Source organism: Protopterus annectens, chromosome 7.part0 (genome assembly GCF_019279795.1).
Source record: "Protopterus annectens isolate FY-2018-M chromosome 7.part0, PAN1.0, whole genome shotgun sequence".
In the NCBI taxonomy this organism is placed as follows: domain Eukaryota; kingdom Metazoa; phylum Chordata; order Ceratodontiformes; family Protopteridae; genus Protopterus; species Protopterus annectens.
Window position 1 is genome coordinate 729,048,843 of NC_056739.1, and position 20,087 is coordinate 729,068,929.

The 20,087-nt window shown below is 38.1% G+C and overlaps 1 protein-coding gene across 1 annotated transcript in view; it reads left to right on the top strand.

Moving 5' to 3' along the window:
- Positions 1–20,087, top strand: part of LOC122806083 (immunoglobulin superfamily DCC subclass member 3-like) — a 1,389,320-nt gene that overhangs the window by 1,348,227 nt on the left and 21,006 nt on the right. The window lies entirely within an intron of this gene.

The following is a 20,087-nucleotide window of genomic DNA, read 5'->3' on the forward strand; positions in this document are numbered from 1 at the left end:
GAGTAATTAATTGCTACTGTCTGTTGCTGGTGGCCCCTCCTCATCCCCTTCCTCCTTCCCCTTCCCTCCAGTCCTGCATTTTCAGTGAGCACTTCATATCTCCTCAAAATAGAATTGTGTGTGCATAGTATGACCATGCTTAACCCTTCTGGTCTGTTGTGAAAGGATCTCCAGATCTTCCTGGTCATACTGTTATCATCATCCCACACATTCTTTGAGGGGTTTAACCTTCATCCCACACATTCTTTGAGGGGTTTTCCCACCATCCCACACATCCTTTGAGGGTTTTTCCCATCATCCCACACATCCTTTGAGGGGTTTTCCCATCACCCCACACATCCTTTTGTTGCATTCTCAATTACTCGTTACTTCCTTTTGTTTGTTTTTTTCTCAGCTGCTTCAATAACCTTACATCTCTCTTCCTGTATGCTGTCTAGAATTATACACATAATGCTGTGTGCGTCCTAACCATACATTGTATATGGAGAGAAACAACTTCCTGGAGTTTATTCTCCTAATAATACACCTTGGGCTGCTGTTTACTGTTCCCATTGCCCTCAAATTGTACTTTTGGTTGTCCAGTCCTGCTGTGCTAAACACTCCCAGATCCTTTTCTTGCTGTGTTACTATCATCCTGACCATGATTGCTGTGGCCTGGGTGATGTACTTTGCTCTTACCTGCATTGAATCTAAAATGCCATCTTTTCTGTCCACTTAGTCACCCTTTTCTAACCCTAAGATGGATCAACCTGTTGTCTGTCCCCTCAGATGTATTAGAAATTATTTATTTATATTTTATTTATTTTATTTTACATTTGTTGACGGGGATTGTCCAACTGAGCTGAAGAGCCCTTTTTCAGCAGAGGCCCGGGGAGAAAAGCTCCAACATATTAAACAATTTTCATTATAAATTAGCATTAAATAGCAATGTTACAGGATTATTACAAGGCATTAAGTAGTAATACAATGTTATACAGTGTCAATAATCAGGAGTATAGCAAAACTATTTCAAAATGTATAAAAAGAAATATGTCATTAAGATGAATATATTGTTTTTGGGGTAAGCGGTTACAAAAACCCAGTTTTATCATAATGTAGTTGCATGAAGGCAAGACAATTACACAGAATAGAAACACACACAATAAGGTGTACTAGGCCCAAAAATGCAGAAATGATCCCTCTGGTAATGCACTAGCTGCTTTCCTATTTCTTAAGAACTTCTACGTCACCATATCATTTTCTGTCCTGCCTTCCAGCCATGACAGTCCAGTTCCTCAGCCTTGGTCCTACTAATTATTTCTAGTAGCTGTCTGCAAAGTACTTAGAGACCTTACTGCCATCCAGGCAGACCACTTTAAGTGGTATTCTGCTGCCAACTACTTCTGTAACACAGTTGTTAAAATATATCTGTTCTAGTTTGACTGGGTGCTCTTTCTGGTTGTGACACCACAAACCACTTGCCTGTTGATGTTTTGGAGATTGTTATCCTCTAGGAAGGCAAACAGTCTTGCTCTCAAGACTTTTTCCATGATTTTCCATGTCACTTCTGTTAGGTTAACCAAGGTTCCTCTGATACCCCTCCTGACCCTGTACAAGGGTTCATGTCTCGCTGTCCTTTTCTTAACCACTGCACAATGACAAGTGGCTTGTTTTTGTTGTAGATGTCAGTTAGAAAATTCAGATCCTCTGGCCAGTCTCCTGTTGATTTTAGAAAACAGGCCTTCTAATCCCTCTTTTCCTCCCCTAAGCCAGCCATTTTTCTCACTGCCTCCTCCCTCCCTCCATCTCTGCCATTGTGTCCATCCATGGTACCTCGACTGTGTTCTGTAATCTATGTTTCCCATCCATATTCAGGCTGGATACTTCTGTCCCTGTCTTCTTCTTTTCTGCAATATATGTGAAAATAAACGTTGTCCTTTTTCTCACACCTTTCTGTTGACTCTTGCCCTTGCTTTCCTTGTCACCCTCCTGCTTGCCTCTTTTACTATTGCTTCTTCTACCCCCCTTCATCTCATGAGACAATTTTCCAGTCCATCAGTAATATATGATTTACTATTTTGTAGCTTTCATGTCATCTAACAATGTATAATATGGTTAAGTGGATACATTATCAAGGTTGCTTATGACAGCTATAATCAAACCCTACCAAGAGGTATGTTGTAATTCGGTAACCTTGAACAGATCACTAGACTTATTTGTTTATTTATCCATCCTTTGTTGACTGGTCTTGTCCCACTAGGATAGCAGCCTCTTTTCAGGGGAGACCCAAAGTGGTATCTGTAATATCAGGGGAAATTTGACCAAGACATTGGGGTACTTTCCCTACTCTTTTTGATAGGTGCCATGGGATCTTTTACATCCACCTGACCTACCACCAATTTAAGCAGATGGGGCATTGGCTTAACATCTCATCCGAATGATAGCACCCTCAGAAGTGCAGTATCTGCAATAAATCTACCTGGTGTGGGAAATGAACCCACAGCCTTCTGCACCAATAGTCAGCTCTTGTCAGCACAGCTGACAAAGTTAAGAAGCGCAAAAATGCTGCTGTATTTTGACTAGCTGTTCTGTTATCAACAAAAGATCTATAACTGAACAATGCCATACCAAAAACTGCACTGGAAATCATCAAAACTGTTAAATTCTTATGTCAGCAAACCATGCTGTTAGCTTTAACATGTTGAAAAAAAATTCCTTTACAGTGGATTGGCTTCCCTACATTCTTTGTGTCCCCTGCCTATATTAACTTTGAGATCGCACAACCTTGGTGGAAACAGAAACTTTCATACTCTTTAGTTCCCAACTGACTGAAATAACCACATATTTTTTGAGAAAACACACGAGTTAATTCAACGACGTTGATTATTCTCATTTTCATATATAGTGTGATGTCTGTTGTAAATGCCATTAACTGCTTGTCAGATAAGTAGAATTCTGCAAATGGAGGTCATCCTAAATGTTGCCTGCAGTGTCACCGGCTACTGTTAGCTTGTCTGTTCTACCTGTATCCTTTCTTTTTTTTTTAACTGTGTCGAAAATTTTGGCTATGGTCATGAGAATCCAGCTAACTGAAAGCTTGCAGGATCTTGAGAGAGCAAGGTGACCATTTTGTTACAAGACCTAAACTGGGACACTTGAGGGCCGCCCCAAGAAGCCAAGTCTGCAATCCCATTCTTCCGGCCCCCATGGGAGTGGAGATAGGGCCACCATTTCATCTTGCACTGGGGCCGGCAGGTTGGCCTCCCGTCCTTCACCTGGCACTGTGGCAATGCCACTCTGTGAAAGGCACCACCCAGGAGGCTTGAAGCGATGCACATTCATCAGTGCCTGGCACCATGGAGGAGAGAGACTGAGGTGTACTACAAAATGCGCAGAGATGGGGGGGGGTGCAAGACTATCTCCCCTGCGAGTTTGAAAGCCCTAGGTGCAAGTCAAAGAAGAGAACCAGTATCACAGAAGTCTGGATGAGGGACTGTCTGAGGCTTTGTGGCCCAGCAGAGTTCCATGAGGCTGGGAAGATCCCCTGAGAGGCTCCAAGAGCATGTGCAACACTGCATGATTTGGCAGCAGTCAGCAGATATGTAACCCTGGAAAAGAGCTTTCTCTCCTGGGTAGAAGTTTAAGCCTGGAGGGGGTCCATCCTGGAACTTCCATCGGAAGTCTGGAAGGGAGAGAGAGGTGGAAAGTGACTGGGACAGGACAGCTCCTGCCTGGGTGAGGGGGTATGGACAATGCCCAGTCAACAAAGGATGGATAAATAAACAAATAAGGCTCGTGATCTGTTCAAGGTTACCGAATTACAACATACCTCTTGGTAGGGTTTGATTATAGCTGTCATAAGCAATCTTCCTAATGTATCCACTTAACCATATTATACTTTGTTAGATGGCATGAAAGCTACAAAATAGTAAATCATATATTACTGATGGACTGGAAAAATGTCTCATGAGATGAAGGGGGGGGGTAGAAGAAGAATTGTAAAAGAGGAAAGCATGGGATCTTTTACATCCATGTGACCTACCACCAATTTAAGCAGATAGGGCATTGGCTTAACATATCATCTGAAGGAAGTCTGGAAGGGGTAGAGAGGCAGACAGTGGTAGGGCTGGGTGAGGGGAGGGGTCAGGCAGAGCTCCCCACAATGGATGTCCTTAAGGGAGGGACTGGTGGACAGCAGCAGGGCCTGGAGAGCTCCTGCCTGGGTGAAAGTGATCAGGCAGAGCTCACCATGATGGAACTCCTTGAGGAAGCACCAGGGCAGATGACGGAGGGGCGTGGAGAGCTCCTGCTGGGGCAAAGCCATCCAACTTCACCCCATTACCGATGGCATCCTTAAAAGATCTCAAAGTCCCCAGAGCTGCTCTGGATAGGAAAGCAGGGGGGCTCTGAAGCCTTCGTGAGAATGTATCTGCCCCTCAGTGGCTGAGGGGAGTTCTGGAGCAGCAGACAGGATCCTGACATGGAGAGGCCGCAGCTGGGGAAGGTCTCTTGGCCAGGTCGAAGGGGAGGCCTGTAGGGATCAGCCCTGACAGAAATCAGTAATGGTGCGCCTGGCAGATGGGTTTGGGGCCTGAAAAGCTCCTGCGTGAGTGGGGTCAGGCAGAGCACCCCACAATAGAAGTCCTGGAGGGAGAGACTGATGGAAGGTGGCAGAGCATGGAAGGCTCCTGCCAGGGTGAAGGCATCCAACCTTAACCCATACCTAATGATATCCCCAAAAAAATCGCAAAGTCCCCTCAGCTGCTCAGGATGGGAAAGCAGTGGGACTGGCTGCCCTGGGAAGCCAAGTCACCACTCAGACTGAGTGGATTTCCAAACTGGGACTGTCCTGGAAAAACTGGGACTGTTGGTTACTTTGAGAGAGAGAGAGAGAGAAATTACGTTTTCCTCTTTTAGGAATAGTTTCCTGTTATTACACTTTGCTGAGTATTAAATAGTCTAAAGGCATATGTTTTAGCAGGTATCACTGCAGTCTACATAGTTGTAGCACATATGATAAACAATGTATTGCAAATTTGTAATGCGCACAAACAGTTCCAGTAGTCAGCTAATCAGGATATGCACGTAAGAAGTACATACAATTGTAGAAATGCATGAAGGTGTACTGAGCATTAGTGCTGTAGCTTGTTGCTAACCCTGGATAATTTAGTAACATTCTTTAAGTTTAATACTTGTGATGCATTTTATTGTATTAAAGAAAAAAAATTAGGTCTAGTCAACTGGCAAAACTTGTTTACTGTGATATACACAAAGTATATGCTAGCCATAGTCTGATGCTTTACAAACCACAGAAAGTAAGAAAGGGCCAGCTTAGTGACTCTCAAATTTTCAAATGAAGCCATGTTTTTTGACTATATAAGTTCTGCAATAACACTGATTTTGTGTTTTTTACATAGTCTGTATTTTTGTCCTTTACATATGTTTGCATTTTCATCACTACGCTAAGCCTCAAGCAGGTCCTCGTGGATCAGTGTTCTACCTTGGTTAAATAAATAAACAAACACATAAATAAACAAAGAAAACAAAGAAATAATGTTCTTTTGGTTTTGCAATACCTGTCTTCAAATCTGACTAAAAAATCAAAACAAAAACAAAAGAAAGAAAAAAAATATCCTGTGAAATCTTGGCTCTCTGCTTCCACCAAGTGGCTGATTAACATATCACTCAATCTAATTTAATTAGAGTTCTTAACACTTGAGAAAAAAAGTGCAAATAAAATACAAAATAGACAAATGTGAGATATGAATAAATTCTGATGGTAAAGTAGGTAGTGTATAAACATAAGCAGGATTAGTTTCCAAAGCAAGAAGTCAAGAAAATGAAGTTTATAGAACATTAGTTGACAATATGAATAAAACAATCATATTACTAGAGCTGCTTCATTCAGATATGCATTCTGTGTAAAGGCCCATCTCTGACTCTGCATCACTGTCTTGCTGACATGATGAAGAAATGCAGTAATGTGAAAGGCTGGCAGCAAATTAAAAATATCAAACAGGTTAAACATAAAACTTACAGCAGTTTGTAAGACCAAGAAATCTGCAGATCGCCACCAATGTATGAGAATATTCTCCTGCCCATTCTTTCCATAGTGGTCACATTATACCACTGTGGCTCATTCATGAATCTGGCCACTGAAGGTTCATTTCCCACCTATGTCTTTTACAGCATATCTATCAGTTACAGGAAAAAAAAATACTTTATCAGTCATTTATCATAATGCAGTTTTGCAATACATCTTGCTAAAGATGCTCCTATTGTCAGCTCTTACATCATTTTAGATATTTTAGCAATTCCATCTTAGTTCTTTTGCCTGTCTATAGCTGAACATATGCATAATAACCTTGTTAGCTTGTCACCAGAACTTTTAGTAGACAGAGAATAAGCATGATCGTAAATGAGCTGTGGATCAGTGTTCTACCGTGGTTAAATAAATAAACAAATAAACAAAACCCAGTTCCCATGAACTACCACATAGATGGTAGTCCACTGAACACAGATGGCATTATAAGAGATCTGGGGAACACAGGTTGACAGTAACCTCTCTTTTGACCACCACACTGCCACTGTGATCAGAAAGTCCTTCTATGTGGCACATCTCATTACTAAGGGTTTTGCATCCAGGAAGAAAGAGGTCATTGTCTCCCTCTACTCTTCCCTCATTAGGCCAGTCATTGAGTACAATGCCCCATTTGGCGTGTAACTCACTAGACACCTGCAACAACTGGAGTGGCTGCAAAACTACCTCACAAAGAGGATCATAGGCCTTAAAAACTTGTCCTATATGGACAGACTCAAAAAACTCCAACTATTCTCTGTCTCATATCACCTACTTAGAGGCGATCTCTGCTTGACTTACAAAGCCATGTCTGATCTAGCTCTGTTAGAAATACTACATCTAAAGAAATCTCAGTCCCTCCGCACCACACGCTCCAGAGACCTCAACCTCATTACCACAATCAACAGAACATGCTGGAGGGACAGGTTCATAACCCAGAGACTGCCCATGCTATGGAATAGACTTCCCATACATGTCAAACAGAGCAGCTCACTGGCCCTCTTCAAGAGAAATCTTGATGAGTGGATGGGAAATAGAAAATTCATCCCGGGATCACACCAATGGCTCTACTCGACAGAGACACTGGAAACTAAGGTCGGGTGGCACAATGCCAGGGTAATCCTATGGGCTAGGGTTGTAAATGCTCCAGGGCCATTAGCCTAGTACACACCTGTGATCCTATGAATCTATAAAAGTAACTGAGTGGGGGACTGAGTTAGCAGAAGATGCTGTGGAGTAATGCTAAAAAGTAAGGATGGAAGAGTAACAAACAAGGCACGGAGTATCATACTGAGGTTTACAGTATGCAACACTGGCCTAAGGAATGAATAACAAGGAGTGTAGTGATGTTTTTAGGCAACACAGTCACTTTTTTGGTATTTTTCCATTTGCCCTGTTTCCTGAGTCCTTGTAAGAGGAGCATCTTTGGACATAGATGAAATGTATCTGTCAGCCTTGTGTCATACATGACCTTGCACTGATTTGTGTGGGTAGTATCTTGGCATCTTATCAGCCGAAGTGTGGATCAGTGATCTAGTCTAGTTACTCAGCCTTCTTTTTGTCGGGATAATGCAGCTGTTCCTTCTCATTCCTTGTCTTGACTAAGAAATGCAGTGGCATCTTTATGACATATGCATTCTGGCCAACAACCATAGGATGTCCGGGAATGTTCAGCTTTCTGTACTCTGTATTTTTACAAGGATCACACACATCAGCAGACCAAACAGACTCTGTCTCCTTCTCCTTTCAGCCAGCCCTCAGATAACATTATAAGGTCATGGTTCTGAAACTGCTTCAGTTCTGCTGCTAACTGTCATCTGAGCTTCTTTCTTCCCAGTTTGAAATGTTTATTTTATAGGTAAATGTTAGGCTATCAGTCTACAGACTATTACAAGCCTAGTCAATAACCAGAGGTCAGTATCAAACCTTCTTCATTGAATCTGTATGGTAAAGACCTTAACCATTATGCCAACCCCAACATAAGCAGGCTAACTCCCCTTTTAGACCATTTTAGGCCTAGACAATCTCCCTCAAATATAAGAGTCAAACCCTGTACCTTGCATCTGTGGAGTAAGCATCTTAACTATTATGACAATGTGGAATGCTTTGCTCTATTAAAAGTATCACTTCTGCTATTTTTTGCCACATTAAATGTCTTAATACAAATACATTCATGATTAAGTACAGAGCATAGAATTTCTAATTTTAATGTGTGTTGTTTAATGTTGTTGTCTTTCGGCTTTTCCCAGTTAGGGGTCGCCACAGCGGAACTCCGGTCCACTAATGATTGGCAGTAGATTTTCATGAATGCTGAGATGCCAGCTCGATGTTCAACTTTCAACGAAGGCACTCCCATTTACGCATTTCTTTTGAACGCCCACCCAACCACGGGGAGGACATGCAGACTCCACACAGAAGGCACTCCCTGCACTCCAGCCGGGAATCAAATGGGAGAACCTCTTGCTGTGAGGCAACAACCCTACCACTGCACCACCGTGGAAGTCTAATGTTTGTTGTTTAATAGGATGTAAAATTACAGTAATGTGTTTAGTAATGTATTACTGTTTTCCAGAGTTGTTTTTAGGCTTTATAGTTTTTGTCCAAAAGCCACCACTGAAGAAATTAGATTATCCCAGTTAACAAAGTGAATTAATTAAGTAAAATACACTATACAGATAATTACTTTAATGTATACATTCCATTTAGCCACTGTAGAAGTGATTGAATTTCTTATCATTTATTTGCTTATTTATTTATTGTTAATCTGAGTTTGACATTAATCCAAATGTACCTTTTCAGGTTCTCCACAAGGTCACAAAATGTCAATAAAGAATCAGAGTAGCTATTTGCAAATAATGTAAATCCATGGTGCAACAAGTAGCTCACTTGCCTTTGGTACAGAAGATGTGGGCTCTATTCCCACACCAGGTAGATCGATTCCTGACACTGCAGTAGAGCATAAGTGGGAGGTGCTGCACTCCTGAGTGAACCATCCTTTGGGTTTATCTACTTGAATTGGTGCTGCTTAGGTGCATGCAAAAAATCCCATTGCAAAAAGTAGGAGGCCTTTATTAAATACAATATTTATATATTGTGCATTATTTATATCATTTTAGGCTTATTTTCCATCTTTTGCACAGCTTTATACATATATTTCATTCTCTTGTTTTTCCATTCATTTTTTGCCACCACCCTTTTTTCCACAACCAAAATCTTATTTTTTTTCAATGCCTCTACCAATATCCATTTCCCATTAAATTTGAACTCTATCGATCTTTTATTTTATATAATCCATATTATATCAAACATATTTTATTCTCTTTACATATTCAACTGTTTTATTACTGTAATAACCATATTAAAACATATCCATACTTATATCCTTTGTTTGCTAAATACCTTCTAGGACATTATTTTCACACAGTTTTTCCCATAATTTCTTCACCCTTTTATGTCTTAAAAACATGTTCTGTTGTTTCAACTTCACCATGGTAATTGCATATTCTTTCTTCTATTTTTTATATTGCATATTTGATTCCACTGGTAATTTCTTTATTGATAATCTCCATACAAAATATCTACATTCAACATATTTTTATACCACTCTAGTTTCATTTGTATGGCTTTAATTTTTTCTCCCTCCAACTTTTCTCATGGATATACACAACAGTACTTATTTGTTATGTTTAAATACCATGCTTTCCTATCAAGCTCTGTATCAACTATCTTTATTTCCCATAACATAACATAATTTTTTCTTGATAGACTTTCATGTCCCCATTCACAGATTCTTTCCCTGTTTTAAATGTACTCATCATACACCATATTTTCTTGTATTTTTCTTTCATTATTATACTTATTAATGACGTATTTTCCACTTTTAACCATGTCATCACTTTATAAAGATTCAGTGAAGCTTCATAAACAACTGGATTTGCGAAACCCAACCCTCCTCCTTTTTCTTTAACATATAATATGTCTCTTTACACCAAATTTAATCTGAATCATCAAGTAAATGAAAACACAATCAACATTAATTCCTTTTCATATTCTGCAGGGATTATATGCACATTTGCTAACTATGCCATTTTCCCAGTAATACAGTATTTATAGAATACACTTTCTTTCTACAAGACAACTTATATGTTTTCCAAAATAAATGTGTATGCCTTAATTTTTTGTATTATAGCTTCCCATTTTGCTTTCTGTCTCCTTTACAAATTTTATTCATAGTAGTTATATGTCTTCCATATTAAACTTAATATTTTCTGTTTTAACTATTATTCCAAGACCTTTACTTTTATCCCTATTTATACTCAAGCCTGTAGCTCTTAAATATTGATTAAGTTGCTTAATGACTACTTCCATCCATTTTGTATTCTTTGCCATTAAAACAATATCATCTGCATAGGGGAACATAATTGGTACTTTAATTCCATCTATAGTCCTATATTCTGCTATTTTTAACAATGTCTTTATCTTGCTAACCACTCCATTTATAACCAATGAAAATGAAATAGTACTCGCTGGACATCCCTGTCTTATACCACTCTTTATAGCTATTTCTTGACTTAACCAGCCATTCACTCCAACTTTTACTTTATGTATTTTCATACACTGAAACAAATATGCTTACTATCTTCTCATTTATATTATATTCTTTAATTATATTCCATAAAATGTCATGTCGTATCCTGCCAAATTCTTTGCTGAAGTCACTTGCTATGATTTTAACATCTACTTTCCTATTCTTTACACCATTTGCAATTTCTCTTGTTGTCATTAATAACTCTTGACTTTCTTTTCCATTTTTCAGAATACTGTTTCTTCTAATATTTTATTTAGTCTCCAGTCTCTTTTGTATTATCTTCATAAAAATCTGATAATCTGAGTTATTTAAAACTATCAGTCCCCAATTTCTTATGTTTTTTCCCCTTTTTTCCATAAACATTTTATAGCTCTAACCATTCATTTAATACTTCCATGAAATACTTCTTCTACCAACTCAACATGTCTTTATACATATAATATTCTATCGCATCCAATCCTGTTGCTGATTCCATGTTTACTATTTTAACACATTATTCACTTCTTCCAGTGTTATTTCTTGTTCTAAATCTTCATTATCTTGTTTTGTTAATTTTTAGCTTTCCACTTTTGTTTTCTTTCTATCTTATTTTTAAATGTCTTTTCTATATATATTATTTTATTACAGTCATTATTTCTTATTGACTCAACACTTTCTCCTCTCTCATTTCTTATTTCTCTTATTTTCTTCTGTTTTCTTTTACTATTCTGTTTAAATAAGGTGACACCTCTTCATTTTTCTCTTGTAAAAATAACTTTGTTTAAACATCTTTTTAATATCTTTTTAATCTTCTCTTGATTCATCTCATATATGTCCTTCTCCCTCTCAAAAGCATCTTTCATATTTCTCACTAAATCTCTAAAAGCATAATTTTTATTTGTTCTTCTCCTTTCTTTTTAAAATTTGCCATTCCAAAAGCATTTCTTATATTTTTGTCCAGTTCTTGTAATATTCTCTCATACCTACATGATCTTTCCATAATTGCCTACCCCATTCTGTACCTTCCTTATCTAAATCTTTTAATTTATTATTTTAATACCTTTGCATATTTTTATATATCCCTTTAATTCTTGAATAGTTATCCAAATTGCCAAATGATCAGAAAATCCTGTAACTTTTCTACCTTCTTGTATAACTTTAAACATTTTCAAAATAATAAAGGAATATACCTCTGTTATTAAATTATTCCTTCTGTAAGTCCACTGTTTATTGTTTCATATATATAACTTTCCACTTTTAATTATATCTGACATCATTTTGACATCATCACCCCCTTTTTTTTCTCAGATCACAATTAAAATCCCCCAATAATATTAGATCCATTTGTACACTTACATCATCTAGAAAGTTTTTTAAACACCTATTCTCTTTCTTCATTGCATATGCATAAACTGCTATGATTCTATAAACTTGCTTTTTCCATCTCATGTCTGCAACTATTATTCTACCCAATATTGCCAAGGAAAAGTACAGAATTCCTATTGGATTTTTACATAATATTCCTATAGTTGCACATGTTTCTTTTTCTATATTCCAAATAATCTCACCTTCCCATAACTTCTCTACCCATAATGTCTGTTTTTCTGTTAAAATTATTGTATCTCCAAGTGTAATAATAATATCCATATCAAGTGTAATGTTTTTTTCCAATACAACTAATCTTCTTTTTAAATTTTTATACAGTTCATATTTATTTCTAACATTTTCAGCTCTTCATTTATTGATTTATTTTCCCTTTCTTTACCCTTACTTTTTTTTATTTTCTTTCATACGCAATCCTTTATTTTCCTATCTTTTACACTTTTCCCAATAGAATTTTTCTTTCCCTTAACCACTCTCCATCTAATTTCTTCTTCATCACTTGTTTCTACCATTATTTTATACCATTCTATCTTTTTATAGGTTCATAGGTTTGCACTAGACTATCGGCCTTAGGGCCTATACAAGCCTAGCCATAACAATTCTCTGGCTATTTCTTCCCACAATATTTACTCCCCTGGACCCTGTCTAGCAGGGCGACTGATGTGATCCCCAGGGTGAATTTCCTATCTCCCATCCAATCATCAAGGTTCCTTTTGAAGAGGGCCAAAGAGGCACTCTGCTTGACTTGTATGGGCAGTCTATTCCAGAGTCTGGGGAGTCTCTGGGTCAGGAACCTATCCCTCCAGCATGTTTTTTTCATTGTGATGACAAGGTTTAGATCCCTGGAGCATGTGGCTCTGAGGGATTGGGATTTCTTTAAGTGTAGCATATCCAACAGCTCTGGGTTTGACATGGCCTTGTATGTTATGCAGAGATCGCCTCTGAGTAGATGATATGCAACAGAGTATAGCTGGAGTTTTTTTAGATGGTCAGCATAGGGCATCTGCTTTAGGCCTGTGATTCTTTTAGTGAGGTATTTCTGCAGCCTTTCCAGTTGTTTCAGATGTCTTGAGAGGTACATACCAAATGGGGTGTTATATTCTATAATGGGTCTAATGAGGCATGAGTATAGTGGGACAATGACCTCCTTTTTTCTGGATGAAAATCCCTTAGTGATGAGGTGTGCCACATAGAAGGATTTCCTGACTGTTGTAGCGATGTGGTTATCGAAGGTGAGACCACTGTCCACCTGTGTCCCTAAGTCTCTTATCACACTTTTGGTGTTTGGTGTACTGCCCTCTATGTGGTAATTCACGGGTACATGTTTTTTCCCAAAGGGGATGACTATACATTTCTTGGCACTGAGCTTGAGCCCATGGCTCCGGCACCAAGCATCTGTTTCTGTAAGGCCCTTTTGTAGAATATCCACAACATTTGGGGATTCAGTAATGGCTCCCAGTTTGCAGTCATCTTCAAACTTTATTAGCCAGAGTCCCTTAATGTTGGCCTGTATTTCAGAGAAGTAGATGGCAAACAAGAGCAGTCCCAGGACTGAACCCTGAGGTACTCCACTTGTCACTTGTCTGGAGCTGGATTTGGAGTCGGCTACTTTTACAGTGTGGATTCTATCAGTAAGCCAGTTGGCAACCCATCGAGTGATGTAGGGATTAATGCCTGGCTTAGTAAGTTTATCTATGATTCCAGAGTGGGGGATGGGTTCAAAGGCCTTCGCGAGGTCCAGATAGGCTGTGTGACAAACTTACCCTCTTCCACAGCTCTGGAGACTGATTCAAAGAAGTCAGGTTCAGGAGACAAAATCGGCCCTTCACAAACCCAAACTGGGTGGGGTCCAGTGTTTCATGGTTGCCAATGTCTTTGTTTATAAGTTCCATGATAATACATTCCATGGCCTTGCAAATCTGGCTCGTCAGACTGATGGGGTGGTAGCTCCCAGGATCCAAGGTGAATCCCCCCTTGTGGAGTGGGATAACTGTAGCTGTGCGCCACTCAGTGGGTACGAAACCTGAGGTGAGGATATGATTAAACATAACACTTAGGTGAGGTGCCATTTCATTTTGTAGATCATGTAGTACACAGCCCGGGAAGTCATCTGGTCCCATGGATGCTGTATTCTTAGCTTTGTCGAGTGCGGTTTTTATCTCTGTGGTCGTTATTACTGGAATTTGGCAATCTTTTGGTATTGAAATGGGCCCTTTAGGGGATGAGAGGGAGGGTGAAGTTGGCACTGAATTGATCTGCCAGGATATTGGCAATATCCTTGGGATCAGTATATTTAACGCATTCTGTTGTAGTTTAGAGCAGATCTGAGCATTGCCATTTAGATTCTTGACATAACTATATAATGCTTTGTGGTTGTCTTTGGAATCTTTGGCAATTTTATTTTCGTAACTATCTTTGGAGGATTTTATATGGAATCTCAGCTTCTTACTGAGGCTGGTAAGGGAGTCTTTTAATTCTATACCTTTTTCACCTTCTAGTAACTCATTATTATCTATTGTTATAACACTTAAGGAACTCTCAGCGGATAAAGATGAGTGTAACTAAACCAAACCAAAAATACAAAAAAAACATAATACTCAAATCACCAAGGATGGAGAATTAATTAAAAAAATATTTAAAAGAACACCAGTGAAAAATTATTTTGCTCATTGCTTCATTAGGTGAAAAAATGAAATCATGAAGACAAGTTGCATAAGTAACTTAAGGAAATCACATGGTACCTAAAAACAACATTCACTGGTTAAAAAAATACAATAATCAGTAAAATAAAATGCTTTAGAAGATTTAACACAGTTAGTAACAAACATTTTTTTTTTTCAAAACGGGTTTCAAGGAATTATATTCATTCAAGCCTGGGAAAATATCATCACAAAGTAAATTTATCCATTTATACTCAGTATTCTTCATCTTTAAGTTAATATCACTATACATGTTGTCTGGTATAATAAGCTCAAGTACCATAAATTAAAAAAAAATGCACAGAATATTTGCTAGAAATGTGTTTATAAAGTGCATTGGTCTGAATACCTCTCCAAATATCTGACTAGTGTTGATCAATGCTTACTTTTAACTTTTGATCTGTTTTGCCTACACAGAACCAAATGCAGGCTTGATATTGTGCTAAGTAAAGTAAATCACAGGCAGAATAATCTTTAGTACTAAAGGTCTTCCTAGACATTGGATGTTTAAAATAGCTGCTTTTCAGGATATTTTTGCAAAAATTGCATTTATAACAAGGAAAAGTGCCTGACCTTGAGCTACTTCTTAAATTTCTGCACATATCCTTTTTATTTATAACACAGCAAAGTTTTCAAATTTCTAGCTCTTCTATATGCAAATGAGAGTTTCATAGGAATAAACTTGACTCACTAAATCATTGGTATCACATATATAACTCTGGGAAAAGGATAAATTCTGCAAAAAAAATAAAAATCGTCTGTGTCACCCAGCCTCTCTAAGAGACTATGGGTCTCAGTGGTGGATTTCAGAATTTTTTTATGACATTCAGAATAAGTAAACAAAATAATCAATAAACTGGGAATATTTAAACTACATCTGAATGTATATACAAGCACAAAATGGGACAATGAGAATCATACAGGATTTTTCCCTATATGCCTAGTCAGGGATTACAGTTACTGGGAGAAAGTCATACAGGAAGTGGTGTTGCCACTAGAAGGAAAAGACGTTGGCTTTTCAGGCCTCATTGCACCTCCTGCAGTAAATTGAGAGTTGATGGTTCACAGAGAAGGCAGATATGACTACCTTGGACACCCCATTTGTTTGGCCACTGCCAGGAGACCAGCCTACTCAAACTCCATGCATAGTTACCTCCATTCTGCTCATGTTGCCAGTTATATATACTACCTTGAGCTCCAGGTTGCATTGGGTTGATGGTCTGGATAGTGATTGTGATCTCATGCCACCCAGATTGTAGCTCGCAGTACATAACCATATAGTCCTGGAGGTATGGATAGGTGTGGACTGTTTGTAGTCTAAGGAAAAGCTATTATTGGCTCTAAGCATTTTGAGAATACTTTGGGCATGGTAGAGAGCCCAAAAGGCAATGCTGTAAATTCATAATGCTGGGGTTTGACACTAAATTTCAGGAATGTCCCCTAGTCCCTGTAAATGGTATACACAAGTCTAGTGTGATCGGGAAGTCTGAGTGAGGAGAAATATCAACAGTAAGAGCATCTTGAACATAGATACTAGTAAGAAGAGATTGAGTTTGAATAGGCCCAGAATTGCTTGCTCTCTCTTTTTGTGATTCAAGACAGGTACAAATAGAAACCTCGGAAAATAAAGAAATAATCCCAACAACGACCTGGAACACACCAGCTTTATTGACAACAAAATGTTCCTTCAACTATTGACAACAAAATGTTCCTTCGACTAAGCGCTTTTGCCAGAAATTGGCTTCATCAGAGTCAAAGAAACCTCTAACTACAACACAATAAATAGTGAAAAATTTTTTTACAAACACTTAATTAGTTAATTGATAAGCCAATCAACAGCCATAAAATAACATTAGGTGAACCGCCCTTAGAAAAAGTGCTTAGTACAAATCATTTCATCTAAAACAAATCAAAAAATCCATTTAACAATGTATATAATACCTAGCCAAATTTAAACATATCCACTAAGTTCCACAAACAACAAAATTGGTTAAAAAGTTTAAGTGAACATATAAAAAAATACTATAAAATTTATTCCATGAATTAAAAACATTGATATATAAAAAACATGTGTATAGAAAGAACATAGCAACAGGCAATGCTAATAAACATACCCAAGCTGAAAAACCATTAACTTTTAACTTTTGAAGTTTGAAACAATACCAAACTATGGTTTCAGACTTATTCAAAACACTATTACATCCCCATAGTGTACCTGTTCCGGATACAAAATAAACATTGTACCCAGTATAATAAATGTACTAAATAATGTTATTAGATCCCTGCTTTAACATGGGCATAAGGGAAATACCTTCATTAAGTCCTGGTGGTCACGTGGCATTTAACCTCAATTGCTACCTTGCTTCTTTGCTTTCAACAAGGACTCTGTCATCGCCACCCCTACAGTTTGGTATCACCTGATCAATAACAAAGAAAATAATTTTTTTTAAATTGGGACAACTAACACTATGATTGAATAGAGCATTGTGCCCATCTTTCTTTCTAATGGCCCTAAGATGTTCACCAGTCCTGTCCTTTAGCTTTCGGACAGTTTTTCCCACATAGAAAGCATGGCAACTGACACACGTGGCAAGATAGACCAACATTGTAGTATTACAACTACATCTCCCTGGGCATGATAAAGCATAATCATGCCCATGTATCGCCACATATGGCCCATCATTAATGTGGCAACAAAATTTACATGACCCACATTTGACCATCAAAGACTTGTACCATCTATTTTTCTTGTCCTCCAGGATGTTTTTAATGTTTTTCCCCCTACTGAATACCACTTTGTCTTGGTGTATTCATTGAAACAAACTTGCCACAATTTCTTAGTTGTTTCAATAAGGGGGTTACACAAATGGTTGTATTTTAAAACAAGTACGTCAGGATTATCCCTTGTGGTAGTACCCACAGTTTTAATACCTGATGTTAAAATAGGAGAAAAAGATGTGGACCTTTTGGAAACCACTTCACGTTTTGTATTTAAAATCAATTTTAGGGGATAACCTCTCTCTAAAAACATCCCTACTAAAGTGTACATCTCATCCAAGAAAATCTTCTCATCACTAACCAGTCTTGATAACCTCACCATTTGACCCTTAGTAATGCTTTTTCTCTGATGGTGAGGGTGGCAACTATTGAAATGATGTAGGGAGTTGGAATATGTTTTTTTCCTGTGTATGTTACTTTGTAGCCCCTAATCAGTGATCTTGAGATGAATATCAAGATAATCTATTTCGGTCTGGTACCACGTGTAAGTGAATTTAAGAAAGGTAGTGGTGTGATTTAAGTACTCTACAAATGTTTTAACCTCCTCCTCATTGTCTATCCACAAAATAAGAACATCGTCAAGGAACCTATTGTACATCAGAATATTTTGCATAAAGTTAGTGCAAAAAGTATGGGATCTTTTTCAATGCAACAAGACCAAATTTGCATAGACAGGGACACATTTGGCACCCATGGCAACATCAGCAATCTGGTGAAACAATTCACCTTCAAAGGTTTTTTTATATATCAATGTTTTTAACTCATGGAATACATTTTTATAGTATTTTTTATATGTTCACTTAAACTTTTTAACCAATTTTGTTGTTTGTGGAACTTAGTGGATATGTTTAAATTTGGCTAGGTATTATATGCATTGTTAAACGGATTTTTTTGATTTGTTTTAGATGAAATTATTTGTACTAAGCACTTTTTCTAAGGTTGGTTCACCTAATGTTATTTTATGGCTGAGGATTGGCTTATCAATTAACTAATTAAGTGTTTGTAAAACATTTTTTCACTATTTATTCTGTTGTAGTTAGAGGTTTCTTTCACTCTGATGAAGCCAATTTCTGGTGAAAGCACTTAGTCAAAGGAACATTTTGTTGTCAATAGTCGAAGGAACATTTTGTTGTCAATAAAGCTGGTGTGCTCCAGGTCGTTGTTGGGATTATTTCTTTATTTTCCAAGTTTTTTGTTCCTGTTGGGAATCTGTTTTTGGTGTGAGAAATAGAAACCTCGTCCATTTTCTTACACTAGCACTGGTTCTATTGCCCCTGAACTAGCAACTGCTGCATGAGGGGGTCAGGTTAGGGCAGATGATTTGGTACTGGGTTGTCACTCACGTGGGTGCAATGGACTCAGATTTTATTCTACAACCTTCCCTTACAATGTTCGTCATCCAGTTCTCTGATGTTATCTTCACCCATGTCTTTACAAAGTGACTCAGTCTGCCTCCTAAATGAGCCAAGTACGAAGAGTGGGAGGAAGAGAAGTGGATGGGGTAAAGAAAAGACTGTAAGTCATAACTTTGGAGAGAGTGGGTGAACCACCTTCAGTCTGTTTCCCATCTTTATTCTTCCTCTGGTCACATCATGCTTATTTAAACCTTGAGTCTCTTCTTTGTTTGTTCTAATAGGTAGGGTAGGTGAAGTATACACCTTTTGCCTGAATTTATCTAGGACAATGACTTTCCCATCCTTTGGTGATGTTTTTTTGGCCTGGAGCTAGCTTACTGCCTTTGTGTATCTCCTGTGCCACAACTGCAGTCGTATGTGGAAATATTGGTGAGTCTGCTGCATCCTACGTTAGGGCAAACCTCTTCTTCTCAGTATCTCTTGAGTGTCTTCTCTTTCTTAAGCTCCTTGTTCCAGTGCTCTGTCTTGAAAACCTGCCTGGGGGGAAAGTTTTCCCCTACAAGGCAAACAAATGTTTAAATGTCCATAGTATGGAATTTAATTTCTTCTGCATCAGCCATGGCCTCAGCGTGGTGTTCCTATTTCAATGGGTTTTCATCATAAATCTTGCAAAGGCCTGCCAATCCACTGATGCATAGAACTCTTCCAATCAAAAGAGACCATTAAAATGGTAGCCTTGGAGCAGGATTTGATGCCTGTGTTTGTAATGACTCACACAATGTCTTTCTAACAAGCTTTATGAGCAAGCTCACAAAATAACTTCAGAACAGAAAATAATAAGAAATCACAAGAAAACTGTCCTCAGTGAGGATCCTCTCATTTGATTTTTCTTAGCAGGAGCTCTGGCACCATAGATCTGAACAAAAATCAATGGACTTTTGTATTTATACGTGCACATGCCTCTGGTTAAAAAAAAATTAACTGAAGATAGTACATTCTGGCGTACCTTTTATACAGGATACTATAGCGCATCTATGCATATGGGTGATGTTGGCCTGTGTCTTGACATCTGCAGAGATCTGGAAATCACATCAGTGAGGCAGACATCAACCTTATGAATACTACCATTAACAGCAACCTTACGAGTACACGCAAGTACTTACTAATTTTGAATGTCATTTGTCTATTCTGCAAACACTTGAGTTTCTTCACCACAACATAGGACAGTGTCACAAATATTACCATCA